Source organism: Leuresthes tenuis, unplaced genomic scaffold (genome assembly GCF_036924035.1).
Source record: "Leuresthes tenuis unplaced genomic scaffold, fLeuTen1.0.hap1 SCAF_2, whole genome shotgun sequence".
NCBI lineage: Eukaryota > Metazoa > Chordata > Actinopteri > Atheriniformes > Atherinopsidae > Leuresthes > Leuresthes tenuis.
Window position 1 is genome coordinate 32,784,095 of NW_027325356.1, and position 17,757 is coordinate 32,801,851.

Genomic DNA, 17,757 nt, shown 5'->3' on the forward strand with positions numbered 1-17,757 from the left:
AAGGACAAAAAGACAAAGACTCCGGTGAACGAAGACAGAGGACTGACAAACCAGAAATACAAAAGGATTCTCGATATCAAGATCCAGAAGAAGAGGCTAACAATGCCACGAACACTTACGATGCTGGGAATGATGCCAGCAATGAACAGAGAAGAAGATTCAGTGTCATCAATCTGCATTACGTGCCTATAATGAGGGGGTGAATATAGAATCCTCAACGATTACAACGTCTCTGGGAACTGTGACAACAACAAGGTTTAAACCATTTTGATATATATTGTAACCTATTGTCTAAGGAATAGTGCTGAAAATGAGGTAAATCTAATCCACCACTGTCCTTGGTCTTCTGTAGGGTTTTTAAACTGGTTTGTTTTTCCACAGAAATTTGGAGATGCATGAATCTAGTGACTTAAACCAAGTAGCAGATGGTTTTATGGGGATCATTGAGAACAAATAGTTAACTTTTGGTAGTATCATCATTTTAATGGATGTAACTCTCCCCATAAGTGATATAGGTAAGGACTTCCAACGAGAGATCGTTCTCTACTGTCTTTAATAATTGCACATAATTTAGCTTTGTTAGCTCTGAGAGCCTGGAGGAAATGTTTATGCCTAAATATCTAATATTTCCTGACTGTAAAGTGATCGCAGGTATATTATGGACCCTACAGTTAATGGGCAGAACTGTGGTCTTAGACCAGTTGATAGAGTAGTCAGAAAGTGCTGAGAATTTATTTATGAGTTTGATCGTGTGACTGAGAGACGTCTGTGAGTTCTGAAGGAAAAGTAATACATCATCAGCATAAAGACTTATTTTATGCTCAATATTTTGGGATTAATTACTCACAAATGGGTAAGAAAAGGTAGTATTGCCAGACCATACATGATCAAAACAGGGAGCGGAGGTGGTTCAGCTGCAAGGTGTGAATGTCTGACTATAGTTTGTAAAAAGCGGGTAAGATAAGGTGCGAATGCCCGACAATGTATGATCAAAAGAGGGAGCTGAGGTTTTCGGCTGCAAGAAGGTCTGAATGTCCACCCAAAATTCCTGAAAAATGGGTAAAAAAAGGATGCGAATGCCAAACCATACATCATCAAAAGCAGGAGTGGATGTGTTCGGCTACAAGAAGATTTGAATGTCCATCAATAATTGCTTTAAAACATGAAAGAAAATTTTCGAATATCAAACCGCACATGATCATAAGCGGGAGAGGAGTTGTTCAGCTGCAAGAAGGTGTGAATGTCCACCCATAATTACTGAAAAATGGGTAAGAAAAGGTGAAAATGCCCAACCATACATCATCAAAAGCAGGAGTGGATGTGTTCGGCTACAAGAAGGTTTGAATGTCCGACCATAGTTTGTAAAAAGCGGGTAAGAAAAGGTTCGAATGCCCGAACATAGACCATCAAAAGAGGGAGCGGAGGTGTTCCGCTGTAAGAAGGTGTAAATGTCCGACCATAGTTGGTAAAAAGCGGGTAAGAAAAGGTTAAAATACCCGACTGTACACAATCAATAGCGGGAGCGGAGTTGTTTGGCTACAAGAAGGTGTGAAAGTCAGATCATAATTTGCAAAAAGCTGATGAGAAAGGGTGAGAATGCCCGGCTATACACCATCAAATGCGGGAGCGGAAGTGTTCGGCTGTGAGTAGGTGTGAATGTCCGACCATAATTGCTGAAAAATGTGTTAGAAGAGACTAGAATGCCGGACAATACATAATCAAATGCGGGAGCGGAGTTGTTCGGCTGTGAGTAGGTGTGAATCTCCGAGCATAGTTTGTAAAAAGGGGGTAAGAATAGGTTCGAATGCCCGAACATACACTATCAAAACAGGGAGCTGAGGTGGCTCAGCTGCAAGGTGTGAATGTCTGACTATAGTTTGTAAATAAGGTGCGAATTCCCAACAATGTATAATCAAAAGAGGGAGCGGAGGTTTTCGGCTAAAAGAAGGTTTGAATGTCCGACCATAGTTGGTAAAAAGCGGGTAAGAAAAGGTTCAAATGCCTGACTATACACCATCAAAAGCGGGAGCAGAGGTGTTCCGCTGTAAGACGGTGTGAATGTCCGACCATATTTGGTAAAAAGCGGGTAAGAAAAGGTTAAAATACCCGACTGTACACAATCAATAGCGGGAGAGGAGGTGTTCAGCTGCAAGAAGGTGTGAACGTCCACCCATAATTACTGAAAAATGGGTAAGAAAAGGTGCGAATGCCCAACCATACATTATCAAAAGCAGGTGTGAATGTCAGATCATAATTTGCAAAAAGCTGATGAGAAAGGGTGAGAATGCCCGACTATACACCATCAAATGCGGCAGCGGAGTTGTTCGGCTGTGAGTAAGTGTGAATGTCCGACCATAATTGCTGAAAAATGTGTTAGAAAAGGTAAGAATGCCGGTCCATACATCATCAAAAGCGGGAGAGGTGGTGTTCGGCTGCAAGTAGGTGTGAATGTCCAGCCATAATTACTAACAAACGGGTAAGAAAAGGTAGTATTGCCAGACCATACATGATCAAAACAGGGAGCGGAGGTGGTTCAGCTGCAAGAAGGTGTGAATGTCCGACTAAAGTTCAAATATATTAACAAAAGCGGGAGGAGAGGTCTTCGGATGAGAGTGGTTGAGAATTTCCAACCATAATCTATAAAATGCGGTGAAAAAAAAGGTGTGATAGAACACTAAAAGGTGGAGCGGAAGTGTTCGGCTGCAAGAAGGTGTGAATGTCCAACTATATTTGGTGAAAAGCAGGTGAAGCAAGGTCTGAATGCCCAACCTTACATCATCAAAAGCGAGATCAGAGGTGTTTGGCTGCATGAAGGCCATAGTTTGCCAAAAGCGGGTAAGCTGCGAATGACCGACTAAATATCAACAAAAGGTCTTCGGATGCAAGTGGGTGTGAATATCCCACCATACAAGTATGGTGGAGAGGAAGCTGTGAACAGCCGACCATAGTTTGCAAAAAGCGGGTGACACAAGGTGCGAATGTCCAACCATACATGATCAAAACAGGGAGCGGAGGTGTTTGGCTGTGACAAGGTGTGAATGTCCACCCAAAATTAATGAAAATCGGGCAAAAAGTAGGTTTGAATGCCCAAGCATACATCATCAAAAGAAGGAGTGGATGTGTTCGGCTACAAGAAGGTTTGAATGTCCGAGCATAGTTTGTAAAAAGCGGGTAAGAAAAGGTTCGAATGCCCAAACATACACCATCAAAAGAGGAAGCGGAGGTGTTCCGCTGTAAGAAGGTGTGAATGTCCGACCATAGTTGGTAAAAAGTCGGTAAGAAAAGGTTAAAATACCCGACTGTACACAATCAATAGGGGGAGCGGAGTTGTTCGGCTACAAGAAGGTGTGAAAGTCCAACCATGGTTTGTAAAAAGCTGCTAAGAAAAGGTTCGAATGCCCGAATATATACCATCAAAAGCGGAAGCGGAGGTGTTCGGCTGCAAGAAGGTGTGAACGTCCGACCAAAGTTTGTAAAAAGCAGTTAAGAAAAGGTTCGAATATCCAACCAAACATAATCAAAAGCGGGAGCAGAGCTGTTCGACTGCAAGTAGGTGTGAATGTCCAGCCATAATTACTCACAAACGGGTAAGAAAAGGTAGTATTGCCAGACCATACATGATCAAAACAGGGAGCTGAGGTGGTTCAGCACCAAGGTGTGAATGTCTGACTATAGTTTGTAAAAAGCGGGTAAGATAAGGTGCGAATGCCCGACAATGTATGATCAAAAGAGGGAGCGGAGGTTTTTGGCTACAAGAAGGTTTGAATGTCCGACCATAGTTTGTAAAAAGCGGGTAAGAAAAGGTTCAAATGCCTGACTATACACCATCAAAAGCGGGAGCGGAGGTGTTCCGCTGTAAGATGGTGTGAATGTCCGACCATAGTTGGTAAAAAGCGGGTAAGAAAAGGTTAAAATACCCGACTGTACACAATCAATAGGGGGAGCGGAGTTGTTCGGCTACAAGAAGGTGTGAAAGTCCAACCATGGTTTGTAAAAAGCTGGTAAGAAAAGGTTCGAATGCCCGAATATATACCATCAAAAGCGGAAGCGGAGGTGTTCGGCTGCAAGAAGGTGTGAACGTCCGACCAAAGTTTGTAAAAAGCAGTTAAGAAAAGGTTCGAATATCCAACCAAACATAATCAAAAGCGGGAGCAGAGCTGTTCGACTGCAAGTAGGTGTGAATGTCCAGCCATAATTACTCACAAAAGGGTAAGAAAAGGTAGTATTGCCAGACCATACATGATCAAAACAGGGAGCGGAGGTGGTTCAGCTGCAAGGTGTGAATGTCTGACTATAGTTTGTAAAAAGCGGGTAAGATAAGGTGCGAATGCCCGACAATGTATGATCAAAAGAGGGAGCAGAGGTTTTCGGCTGCAAGAAGGTCTGAATGTCCACCCAAAATTCCTGAAAAATGGGTAAAAAAAGGGTGCGAATGCCAAACCATGCATCATCAAAAGCAGGAGTGGATGTGTTCGGCTACAAGAAGATTTGAATGTCCATCAATAATTGCTTTAAAACATGAAAGAAAATTTTCGAATATCAAACCGCACATGATCATAAGCGGGAGAGGAGTTGTTCAGCTGCAAGAAGGTGTGAATGTCCACCCATAATTACTGAAAAATGGGTAAGAAAAGGTGAAAATGCCCAACCATACATCATCGAAAGCAGGAGTGGATGTGTTCGGCTACAAGAAGGTTTCAATGTCCGACCATAGTTTGTAAAAAGCGGGTAAGAAAAGGTTCGAATGCCCGAACATAGACCATCAAAAGAGGGAGCGGAGGTGTTCCGCTTTAAGAAGGTGTAAATGTCCGACCATAGTTGGTAAAAAGCGGGTAAGAAAAGGTTAAAATACCCGACTGTACACAATCAATAGCGGGAGCGGAGTTGTTTGGCTACAAGAAGGTGTGAAAGTCCGACCACGGTTTGTAAAAAGCGGGTAAGAAAAGGTTCGAATGCCCGAATATATACCATCAAAAGTGGAAGTGGATGTGTTCTGCTGCAAGAAGGTGTGAACGTCCGACCAAAGTTTGTAAAAAGCAGTTAAGAAAAGGTTCGAATATCCAACCAAACATAATCAAAAGCGGGAGCAGAGCTGTTCGACTGCAAGTAGGTGTGAATGTCAGATCATAATTTGCAAAAAGCTGATGAGAAAGGGTGAGAATGCCCGGCTATACACCATCAAATGCGGGAGCGGAAGTGTTCGACTGTGAGTAGGTGTGAATCTCCGACCATAGTTTGTAAAAAGGGGGTAAGAATAGGTTCGAATGCCCGAACATACACTATCAAAACAGGGAGCTGAGATGGCTCAGCTGCAAGGTTTGAATGTCTGACTATAGTTTGTAAATAAGGTGCGAATGCCCAACAATGTATAATCAAAAGAGGGAGCGGAGGTTTTCGGCTACAAGAAGGTTTGAATGTCCGACCATAGTTTGTAAAATGCGGGTAAGAAAAGGTTCAAGCGACTGACTATACACCATCAAAAGCGGGAGCAGAGGTGTTCAGCTGAAAGAAGGTGTTAATGTCCACCCATAATTACTGAAAAATGGGTAAGAAAAGGTGCGAATGCCCAACCATACATTATCAAAAGCAAGTGTGAATGTCAGATCATAATTTGCAAAAAGCTGATGAGAAAGGGTGAGAATGCCCGACTATACACCATCAAATGCGGGAGCGGAGTTGTTCGGCTGTGAGTAAGTGTGAATCTCCGACCATAATTGCTGAAAAATGTGTTAGAAAAGGTAAGAATGCCGGTCCATACATCATCAAAAGCGGGAGAGGTGGTGTTCAGCTGCAAGTAGGTGTGAATGTCCAGCCATAATTACTAACAAACGGGTAAGAAAAGGTAGTATTGCCATACCATATATGATCAAAACAGGGAGCGGAGGTGGTTCAGCTGCAAGAAGGTGTGAATGTCCGTCTAAAGTTCAAATATATTAACAAAAGCGGGAGGAGAGGTCTTCGGATGAGAGTGGTTGAGAATTTCCAACCATAATCTATAAAATGCGGTGAAAAAAAGGTGTGATAGAACACTAAAAGGTGGAGCGGAAGTGTTCGGCTGCAAGAAGGTGTGAATGTCCTCCTATATTTGGTGAAAAGCAGGTGAAGCAAGGTCTGAATGCCCAACCTTAAATCATCAAAAGCGAGATCAGAGGTGTTTGGCTGCATGAACGCCATAGTTTGCCAAAAGCGGGTAAGCTGCGAATGACCGACTAAATATCAACAAAAGGTCTTCGGATGCAAGTGGGTGTGAATATCCCACCATACAAGTATGTTGGAGAGGAAGCTGTGAACAGCCGACCATAGTTGGCAAAAAGCGGGTGAGAAAAGGTGCGAATGTCCAACCATACATGATCAAAACAGGGAGCGGAGGTTTTTTGGCTGTGACAAGGTGTGAATGTCCACCCAAAATTAATGAAAAGCGGGCAACAAGTAGGTTTGAATGCCCAACCATACATCATCAAAAGCAGGAGTGGATGTGTTCGGCTACAAGAAGGTTTGAATGTCCGAGCATAGTTTGTAAAAAGCGGGTAAGAAAAGGTTCGAATGCCCAAACATACACCATCAAAAGAGGGAGCGGAGGTGTTCCGCTGTAAGAAGGTGTGAATGTCCGACCATAGTTGGTAAAAAGCGGGTAAGAAAAGGTTAAAATACCCGACTGTACACAATCAATAGCGGGAGCGGAGTGGTTTGGCTACAAGAAGGTGTGAAAGTCCGACCACGGTTTGTAAAAAGCGGGTAAGAAAAGGTTCGAATGCCTGAATATATACCATCAAAAGTGGAAGTGGATGTGTTCTGCTGCAAGAAGGTGTGAACGTCCGACCAAAGTTTGTAAAAAGCAGTTAAGAAAAGGTTCGAATATCCAACCAAACATAATCAAAAGCGGGAGCAGAGCTGTTCGACTGCAAGTAGGTGTGAATGTCAGATCATAATTTGCAAAAAGCTGATGAGAAAGGGTGAGAATGCCCGGCTATACACCATCAAATGCGGGAGCGGAAGTGTTCAGCTGTGAGTAGGTGTGAATGTCCGACCATAATTGCTGAAAAATGTGTTAGAAGAGACTAGAATGCCGGACAAGACATCATCAAATGCGGGAGCGGAGTTGTTCGGCTGTGAGTAGGTGTGAATCTCCGAGCATAGTTTGTAAAAAGGGGGTAAGAATAGGTTCGAATGCCCGAACATACACTATCAAAACAGGGAGCTGAGGTGGCTCAGCTGCAAGGTGTGAATGTCTGACTATAGTTTGTAAATAAGGTGCGAATGCCCAACAATGTATAATCAAAAGAGGGAGCGGAGGTTTTCGGCTACAAGAAGGTTTGAATGTCCGACCATAGTTTGTAAAAAGCGGGTAAGAAAAGGTTCAAGCGCCTGACTATACACCATCAAAAGCGGGAGCAGAGGTGTTCCGCTGTAAGACGGTGTGAATGTCCGACCATATTTGGTAAAAAGCGGGTAAGAAAAGGTTAAAATACCCGACTGTACACAATCAATAGCGGGAGAAGAGGTGTTCAGCTGCAAGAAGGTGTGAATGTCCACCCATAATTACTGAAAAATGGGTAAGAAAAGGTGCGAATGCCCAACCATACATTATCAAAAGCAGGTGTGAATGTCAGATCATAATTTGCAAAAAGCTGATGAGAAAGGGTGAGAATGCCCGACTATACACCATCAAATGCGGGAGCGGAGTTGTTCGGCTGTGAGTAAGTGTGAATCTCCGACCATAATTGCTGAAAAATGTGTTAGAAAAGGTAAGAATGCCGGTCCATACATCATCAAAAGCGGGAGAGGTGGTGTACGGCTGCAAGTAGGTGTGAATGTCCAGCCATAATTACTAACAAACGGGTAAGAAAAGGTAGTATTGCCATACCATACATGATCAAAACAGGGAGCGGAGGTGGTTCAGCTGCAAGAAGGTGTGAATGTCCGACTAAAGTTCAAATATATTAACAAAAGCGGGAGGAGAGGTCTTCGGATGAGAGTGGTTGAGAATTTCCAAAAATAATCTATAAAATGCGGTGAAAAAAAAGGTGTGATAGAACACTAAAAGGTGGAGCGGAAGTGTTCGGCTGCAAGAAGGTGTGAATGTCCTACTATATTTGGTGAAAAGCAGGTGATGCAAGGTCTGAATGCCCAACCTTACATCATCAAAAGCGAGATCAGAGGTGTTTGGCTGCATGAAGGCCATAGTTTGCCAAAAGCGGGTAAGCTGCGAATGACCGACTAAATATCAACAAAAGGTCTTCGGATGCAAGTGGGTGTGAATATCCCACCATACAAGTATGGTGGAGAGGAAGCTGTGAACAGCCGACCATAGTTGGCAAAAAGCGGGTGAGAAAAGGTGCGAATGTCCAACCATACATGATCAAAACAGGGAGCGGAGGTGTTTGGCTGTGACAAGGTGTGAATGTCCACCCAAAATTAATGAAAAGCGGGCAACAAGTAGGTTTGAATGCCCAACCATACATCATCAAAAGCAGGAGTGGATGTGATCGGCTACAAGAAGGTTTGAATGTCCGAGCATAGTTTGTAAAAAGCGGGTAAGAAAAGGTTCGAATGCCCAAACATACACCATCAAAAGAGGGAGAGGAGGTGTTCCGCTGTAAGAAGGTGTGAATGTCCGACCATAGTTGGTAAAACACGGGTAAGAAAAGGTTAAAATACCCGACTGTACACAATCAATAGCGGGAGCGGATGTGTTTGGCTACAAGAATGTGTGACAGTCCGACCATGGTTTGTAAAAAACGGGTAAGAAAAGGTGCGAATGCCCGACAATGTATGATCAAAAGAGGGAGCGGAGGTTTTCGGCTACAAGAAGGTTTGAATGTCCGACCATAGTTTGAAAAAAGCGGGTAAGAAAAGGTTCAAATGCCTGACTATACACCATCAAAAGCGGGAGCGGAGGTGTTCCGCTGTAAGACGTTGTGAATGTCCGACCATAGTTGGTAAAAAGCGGGTAAGAAAAGGTTAAAATACCTGACTGTACACAATCAATAGCGGGAGCGGAGTTGTTCGGCTACAAGAACGTGTTAAAGTTCAACCATGGTTTGTAAAAAGCTGCTAAGAAAAGGTTCAAATGCCTGACTATACACCATCAAAAGCGGGAGCGGAGGTGTTCCGCTGTAAGACGGTGTGAATGTCCGACCATAGTTGGTAAAAAGCGGGTAAGAAAAGGTTAAAATACCCGACTGTACACAATCAATAGGGGGAGCGGAGTTGTTCGGCTACAAGAAGGTGTGAAAGTCCAACCATGGTTTGTAAAAAGCTGGTAAGAAAAGGTTCGAATGCCCGACTATATACCATCAAAAGCGGAAGCGGGAGTGTTTTGCTGCAAGAAGGTGTGAACGTCCGACCAAAGTTTGTAAAAAGCAGTTAAGAAAAGGTTCGAATATCCAACCAAACATAATCAAAAGCGGGAGCAGAGCTGTTCGACTGCAAGTAGGTGTGAATGTCCAGCCATAATTACTCACAAACGGGTAAGAAAAGGTAGTATTGCCAGACCATACATGATCAAAACAGGGAGCTGAGGTGGTTCAGCACCAAGGTGTGAATGTCTGACTATAGTTTGTAAAAAGCGGGTAAGATAAGGTGCGAATGCCCGACAATGTATAATCAAAAGAGGGAGCAGAGGTTTTCGGCTATAAGAAGGTTTGAATGTCCGACCATAAATTGTAAAAAGCGGGTAAGAAAAGGTTCAAATGCCTGACTATACACCATCAAAAGCGGGAGCGGAGATGTTCCGCTGTAAGACGGTGTGAATGTCCGACCATAGTTCGTAAAAAGTGGGTAAGAAAAGGTTAAAATACCCGACTGTACACAATCAATGGCGGCAGCGGATGTGTTTGGCTACAAGAATGTGTGAAAGTCCGACCATGGTTTGTAAAAAACGGGTCAGAAAAGGTGCGAATGCCCGACAATGTATGATCAAAAGAGGGTGCGGAGGTTTTTGGCTACAAGAAGGTTTGAATGTCCGACCATAGTTTGTAAAAAGCGGGTAAGAAAAGGTTAAAATACCCGACTGTACACAATCAATAGCGGGAGCGGAGTTGTTCGGCTACAAGAACGTGTGAAAGTTCGACCATGGTTTGTAAAAAGCTGCTAAGAAAAGGTTCAAATGCCTGACTATACACCATCAAAAGCGGGAGCGGAGGTGTTCCGCTGTAAGACGGTGTGAATGTCCGACCATAGTTGGTAAAAAGCGGGTAAGAAAAGGTTAAAATACCCGACTGTACACAATCAATAGGGGGAGCGGAGTTGTTCGGCTACAAGAAGGTGTGAAAGTCCAACCATGGTTTGTAAAAAGCTGGTAAGAAAAGGTTTGAATGCCCGAATATATACCATCAAAAGCGGAAGCGGAGGTGTTCGGCTGCAAGAAGGTGTGAACGTCCGACCAAAGTTTGTAAAAAGCAGTTAAGAAAAGGTTCGAATATCCAACCAAACATAATCAAAAGCGGGAGCACAGCTGTTCGACTGCAAGTAGGTGTGAATGTCCAGCCATAATTACTCACAAACGGGTAAGAAAAGGTAGTATTGCCAGACCATACATGATCAAAATGGGAGCTGAGGTGGTTCAGCACCAAGGTGTGAATGTCTGACTATAGTTTGTAAAAAGCGGGTAAGATAAGGTGCGAATGCCCGACAATGTATAATCAAAAGAGGGAGCAGAGGTTTTCGGCTACAAGAAGGTTTGAATGTCCGACCATAGTTTGTAAAAAGCGGGTAAGAAAAGGTTCAAATGCCTGACTATACACCATCAAAAGCGGGAGCGGAGATGTTCCGCTGTAAGACGGTGTGAATGTCCGACCATAGTTGGTAAAAAGCGGGTAAGAAAAGGTTAAAATACCCGACTGTACACAATCAATAGGAATGAATTTTATAGCAAAATCCGAAATCATGCATAACTCCGCAAAAGGAACGTATTGCTCAACCAAAGGGATGCTTCTTTCTCATTCAGGGTAATATGAGGAACTTTATGCTTGATACATTTTAGACATGGATAACTATGAAGGACAAAGCAATTTTAACTTGGTTTGAGCAAAGCAATTCATTTTATAGGAAAATCCGAAATCGTGCAGGACTCATGAAAGTAAGCTTATTCTCGGATTCCTGATCCTCCAGTGTTGCTCTTTCCTATACTGCAAAATACAGCCTTGTTCTTTGTTGAAATCGATATAGACATTGATAAATATGAAGGACAAAGCAGTTTCCACTTTGTTTGAGTGAAGGAATTAATTTTATAGCAAAATCCCAAATCAAGCAGAACGTATGAAAATAAGCTTGTTTTCGGATTCCTGATCCTTCAGTGTTGCTATTTCTTCTACTGCAAAATACAATGTTGTTCTTTGTTGAAGTAAATCTAGACATTGATAAATATGAAGGACAAAGAAGTTTTCACTTGGTTTGAGTGAAGGAATTCATTTTATACATAAAATCCCAAATCATGCAGAACGTATGAAAATAAACTTATTCTCGGATTCCTGATCCTTCAGTGTTGCTTTTTCTTCTACTGCAAAATACAATGTTGTTCTTTGTTGAAGTCGATCTAGACATTGATAAATATGAAGGACAAAGCAGTTTTAACTTGGTTTGAGTGAAGGAATTCATTTTATACATAAAATCCCCAATCATGCAGAACGTATGAAAATAAGCTTATTCTCGGATTACTGATCCTTCAGTGTTGCTCTTTCTTCTACTGCAAAATCCAGTGTTGTTCTTTGTTGAAGTCAATCTAGACATTGATAAATATGAAGGACAAAGCAGTTTTAACATAGTTTGAGTGAAGGCATTCATTTATAGTAAAATCAATAATCGTGCAGAACTCATGAAAATAAGCTTATTCTCGGATTCCTAAAACTTTTGATTTGCTCTTTCTTTACTGCAAAGTACAATGTTGTTCTTTGTTGAAGTCGATCTAGACATTGATAAATATGAAGGACAAAGCAGTTTTCACTTGGTTTGAGTGAAGGATTTGCTGCTGAAAACCTCCCGCTCCCGCTTTTGATTGTGTATAGTCGGGCTTTCGAGCCTTTTCTTACCCGGTTTTAGAAATTATGGTTGGACATTCAGACCTTGCAGCCGAAGACCTCCACTCCCTCTTTTGATCATACATTGTCGGGCATTCGCACCTTGTCTTACCCGCTTTTTACAAACTATAGTCAGACATTCACACCTTGCAGCTGAACCACCTCAGCTCCCTGTTTTGATCATGTATGGTCTGGCAATACTACCTTTCCTTACCCGTTTGTGAGTAATTATGGCTGGACATTAACACCTACTTGCAGTCGAAAAAGCTCTGCTCCCGCTTTTGATGGTATATATTCGGGCATTCGAACCTTTTCTTAACTGCTTTTTGCAAACTTTGGTCGGACATTCAAACCTTCTTGTAGCCGAAAACCTCCGCTCCCTCTTTTGATCATACATTGTCGGGCATTCGAACCTTTTCTTACCCGTTTTTTACAAACCATGGTCCGACTGTCACACATTCTTGTAGCCAAACACCTCCTCTCCCGCTATTGATTGTGTACAGTCGGGTATTTTAACCTTTTCTTACCCGTGTTTTACCAACTATGGTCGGACATTCACACCTTCTTACAGCGGAACACCTCCGCTCCCTCTTTTGATGGTGTATGTTTGGGCATTCGAACCTTTTCTTACCCGCTTTTTACAAACTATGCTCGGACATTCAAACCTTCTTGTAGCCGAACACATCCACTCCTGCTTTTGATGATGTATGGTTGGGCATTCAAACCTACTTGTTGCCCGCTTTTCATTAATTTTGGGTGGACATTCACACCTTGTCACAGCCAAACACCTCCGCTCCCTGTTTTGATCATGTATGGTTGGACATTCGCACCTTTTCTCACCCGCTTTTTGCCAACTATGGTCGGCTGTTCACAGCTTCCTCTCCAACATACTTGTATGGTGGGATATTCACACCCACTTGCATCCGAAGACCTTTTGTTGATATTTAGTCGGTCATTCGCAGCTTACCCGCTTTTGGCAAACTATGGCCTTCATGCAGCCAAACACCTCTGATCTCGCTTTTGATGATGTAAGGTTGGGCATTCAGACCTTGCTTCACCTGCTTTTCACCAAATATAGGAGGACATTCACACCTTCTTGCAGCCGAACACTTCCGCTCCACCTTTTAGTGTTCTATCACACCTTTTTTTCACCGCATTTTATAGATTATGGTTGGAAATTCTCAACCACTCTCATCCGAAGACCTCTCCTCCCGCTTTTGTTAATATATTTGAACTTTAGACGGACATTCACACCTTCTTGCAGCTGAACCACCTCCGCTCCCTGTTTTGATCATATATGGTATGGCAATACTACCTTTTCTTACCCGTTTGTTAGTAATTATGGCTGGACATTCACACCTACTTGCAGCTGAACACCACCTCTCCCGCTTTTGATGATGTATGGACCGGCATTCTTACCTTTTCTAACACATTTTTCAGCAATTATGGTCGGAGATTCACACTTACTCACAGCCGAACAACTCCGCTCCCGCATTTGATGGTGTATAGTCGGGCATTCTCACCCTTTCTCATCAGCTTTTTGCAAATTATGATCTGACATTCACACCTGCTTTTGATAATGTATGGTTGGGCATTCGCACCTTTTCTTACCCATTTTTCAGTAATTATGGGTGGACATTCACACCTTCTTGCAGCTGAACACCTCTTCTCCCGCTATTGATTGTGTACAGTCGGGTATTTTAACCTTTTCTTACCCGCTTTTTACCAAATATGGTCGGACATTCACACCGTCTTACAGCGGAACACCTCTGCTCCCGCTTTTGATGGTGTATAGTCAGGCGCTTGAACCTTTTCTTACCCGCTTTTTACAAACTATGGTCGGACATTCAAACCTTCTTGTAGCCGAAAACCTCCGCTCCCTCTTTTGATTATACATTGTTGGGCATTCGCACCTTATTTACAAACTATAGTCAGACATTCACACCTTGCAGCTGAGCCACCTCAGCTCCCTGTTTTGATAGTGTATGTTCGGGCATTCGAACCTATTCTTACCCCCTTTTTACAAACTATGCTCGGAGATTCACACCTACTCACAGCCGAACAACTCCGCTCCCGCATTTGATGATGTCTTGTCCGGCATTCTAGTCTCTTCTAACACATTTTTCAGCAATTATGGTCGGACATTCACACCTACTCACAGCTGAACACTTCCGCTCCCGCATTTGATGGTGTATAGCCGGGCATTCTCACCCTTTCTCATCAGCTTTTTGAAAATTATGATCTGACATTCACACCTACTTGCAGTCGAACAGCTCTGCTCCCGCTTTTGATTATGTTTGGTTGGATATTCGAACCTTTTCTTAACTGCTTTTTACAAACTTTGGTCGGACGTTCACACCTTCTTGCAGCCGAACACATCCACTTCCACTTTTGATGGTATATATTCGGGCATTCGAACCTTTTCTTACCCGCTTTTTACAAACCGTGGTCGGACTTTCACACCTTCTTGTAGCCAAACCACTCCGCTCCCGCTATTGATTGTGTACAGTCGGGTATTTTAACCTTTTCTTACCCGCTTTTTACCAACTATGGTCGGACATTTACACCTTCTTACAGCGGAACACCTCCGCTCCCTCTTTTGATGGTCTATGTTCGGGCATTCGAACCTTTTCTTACCCGCTTATTACAAACTATGGTCAGACATTCAAACCTTCTTGTAGCCGAACACATCCACTCCTGCTTTTGATGATGTATGGTTGGGCATTTTCACCTTTTCTTACCCATTTTTCAGTAATTATGGGTGGACATTCACACCTTCTTGCAGCTGAACAACTCCTCTCCCGCTTATGATCATGTGCGGTTTGATATTCGAAAATTTTCTTTCATGTTTTAAAGCAATTATTGATGGACATTCAAATCTTCTTGTAGCCGAACACATCCACTCCTGCTTTTGATGATGTATGGTTTGGCATTCGCACCTATTTTTTACCCATTTCTCAGGAATTTTGGGTGGACATTCAGACCTTCTTGCAGCCGAAAACCTCTGCTCCCTCTTTTGATCATACATTGTCGGGCATTCGCACCTTATCTTACCCGCTTTTTACAAACTATAGTCAGACATTCACACCTTGGTGCTGAACCACCTCAGCTCCCTGTTTTGATCATGTATGGTCTGGCAATACTACCTTTTCTTACCCGTTTGTGAGTAATTATGGCTGGACATTCACACCTACTTGCAGTCGAACAGCTCTGCTCCCGCTTTTGATTATGTTTGGTTGGATATTCGAACCTTTTCTTAACTGCTTTTTACAAACTTTGGTCGGACGTTCACACCTTCTTGCAGCCGAACACATCCACTTCCACTTTTGATGGTATATATTCGGGCATTCGAACCTTTTCTTACCCGCTTTTTACAAACCGTGGTCGGACTTTCACACCTTCTTGTAGCCAAACCACTCCGCTCCCGCTATTGATTGTGTACAGTCGGGTATTTTAACCTTTTCTTACCCGCTTTTTACCAACTATGGTCGGACATTTACACCTTCTTACAGCGGAACACCTCCGCTCCCTCTTTTGATGGTCTATGTTCGGGCATTCGAACCTTTTCTTACCCGCTTATTACAAACTATGGTCAGACATTCAAACCTTCTTGTAGCCGAACACATCCACTCCTGCTTTTGATGATGTATGGTTGGGCATTTTCACCTTTTCTTACCCATTTTTCAGTAATTATGGGTGGACATTCACACCTTCTTGCAGCTGAACAACTCCTCTCCCGCTTATGATCATGTGCGGTTTGATATTCGAAAATTTTCTTTCATGTTTTAAAGCAATTATTGATGGACATTCAAATCTTCTTGTAGCCGAACACATCAACTCCTGCTTTTGATGATGTATGGTTTGGCATTCGCACCTATTTTTTACCCATTTCTCAGGAATTTTGGGTGGACATTCAGACCTTCTTGCAGCCGAAAACCTCTGCTCCCTCTTTTGATCATACATTGTCGGGCATTCGCACCTTATCTTACCCGCTTTTTACAAACTATAGTCAGACATTCACACCTTGGTGCTGAACCACCTCAGCTCCCTGTTTTGATCATGTATGGTCTGGCAATACTACCTTTTCTTACCCGTTTGTGAGTAATTATGGCTGGACATTCACACCTACTTGCAGTCGAACAGCTCTGCTCCCGCTTTTGATTATGTTTGGTTGGATATTCGAACCTTTTCTTAACTGCTTTTTACAAACTTTGGTCGGACGTTCACACCTTCTTGCAGCCGAACACCTCCGCTTCCGCTTTTGATGGTATATATTCGGGCATTCGAACCTTTTCTTACCAGCTTTTTACAAACCATGGTTGGACTTTCACACCTTCTTGTAGCCGAACAACTCCGCTCCCGCTATTGATTGTGTACAGTCGGGTATTTTAACCTTTTCTTACCCGCTTTTTACCAACTATGGTCGGACATTCACACCGTCTTACAGCGGAACACCTCCGCTCCCGCTTTTGATGGTGTATTGTCAGGCATTTGAACCTTTTCTTACCTGCTTTTTACAAACTATGGTCGGACATTCAAACCTTCTTGTAGCCAAAAACCTCCGCTCCCTCTTTTGATCATACATTGTTGGGCATTCGCACCTTTTCTTACCCGTTTTTTACAAACTATGGTCGGACTTTCAAACCTTCTTGTAGCCCAACACATCCACTCCTGCTTTTGATGATGTATGTTTGGGCATTCGCAACTTTTCTTACCCATTTTTCAGTAATTATGGGTGGACATTCACACCTTCTTGCAGCTGAACACCTCCTCTCCCGCTTATGATGGTGTATAGTCGGGCTTTCAAGCCTTTTCTTACCCGGTTTTTACAAATTATAGTTGGACATTCAGACCTTACAGCCGAAAACCTCCACTCCCTCTTTTGATCATACATTGTCGGGCATTAGCACCTTTTCTTAACCGCTTTTTACAAACCATAGTCGGACTTTCACTTCTTTTAGTAGCCGAACAACTCCGCTCCCGCTATTGATTGTGTACAGTCGGGTATTTTAACCTTTTCTTACCCGCTTTTTACCAACTATGGTCGGACATTCACACCGTCTTACAGCGGAACATCTCCGCTCCCGCTTTTGATGGTGTATAGTCAGGCATTTGAACCTTTTCTTACCCGCTTTTTACAAACTATGGTCGGACATTCAAACCTTCTTGTAGCCGAAAACCTCTGCTCCCTCTTTTGATCATACATTGTCGGGCATTCGCACCTTATCTTACCCGCTTTTTACAAACTATAGTCAGACATTCACACCTTGGTGCTGAACCACCTCAGCTCCCATTTTTGATCATGTATGGTCTGGCAATACTACCTTTTCTTACCCGTTTGTGAGTAATTATGGCTGGACATTCACACCTACTTGCAGTCGAACAGCTCTGCTCCCGCTTTTGATTATGTTTGGTTGGATATTCGAACCTTTTCTTAACTGCTTTTTACAAACTTTGGTCGGACGTTCACACCTTCTTGCAGCCGAACACCTCCGCTTCCGCTTTTGATGGTATATATTCGGGCATTCGAACCTTTTCTTAGCAGCTTTTTACAAACCATGGTTGGACTTTCACACCTTCTTGTAGCCGAACAACTCCGCTCCCGCTATTGATTGTGTACAGTCGGGTATTTTAACCTTTTCTTACCCGCTTTTTACCAACTATGGTCGGACATTCACACCGTCTTACAGCGGAACACCTCCGCTCCCGCTTTTGATGGTGTATTGTCAGGCATTTGAAC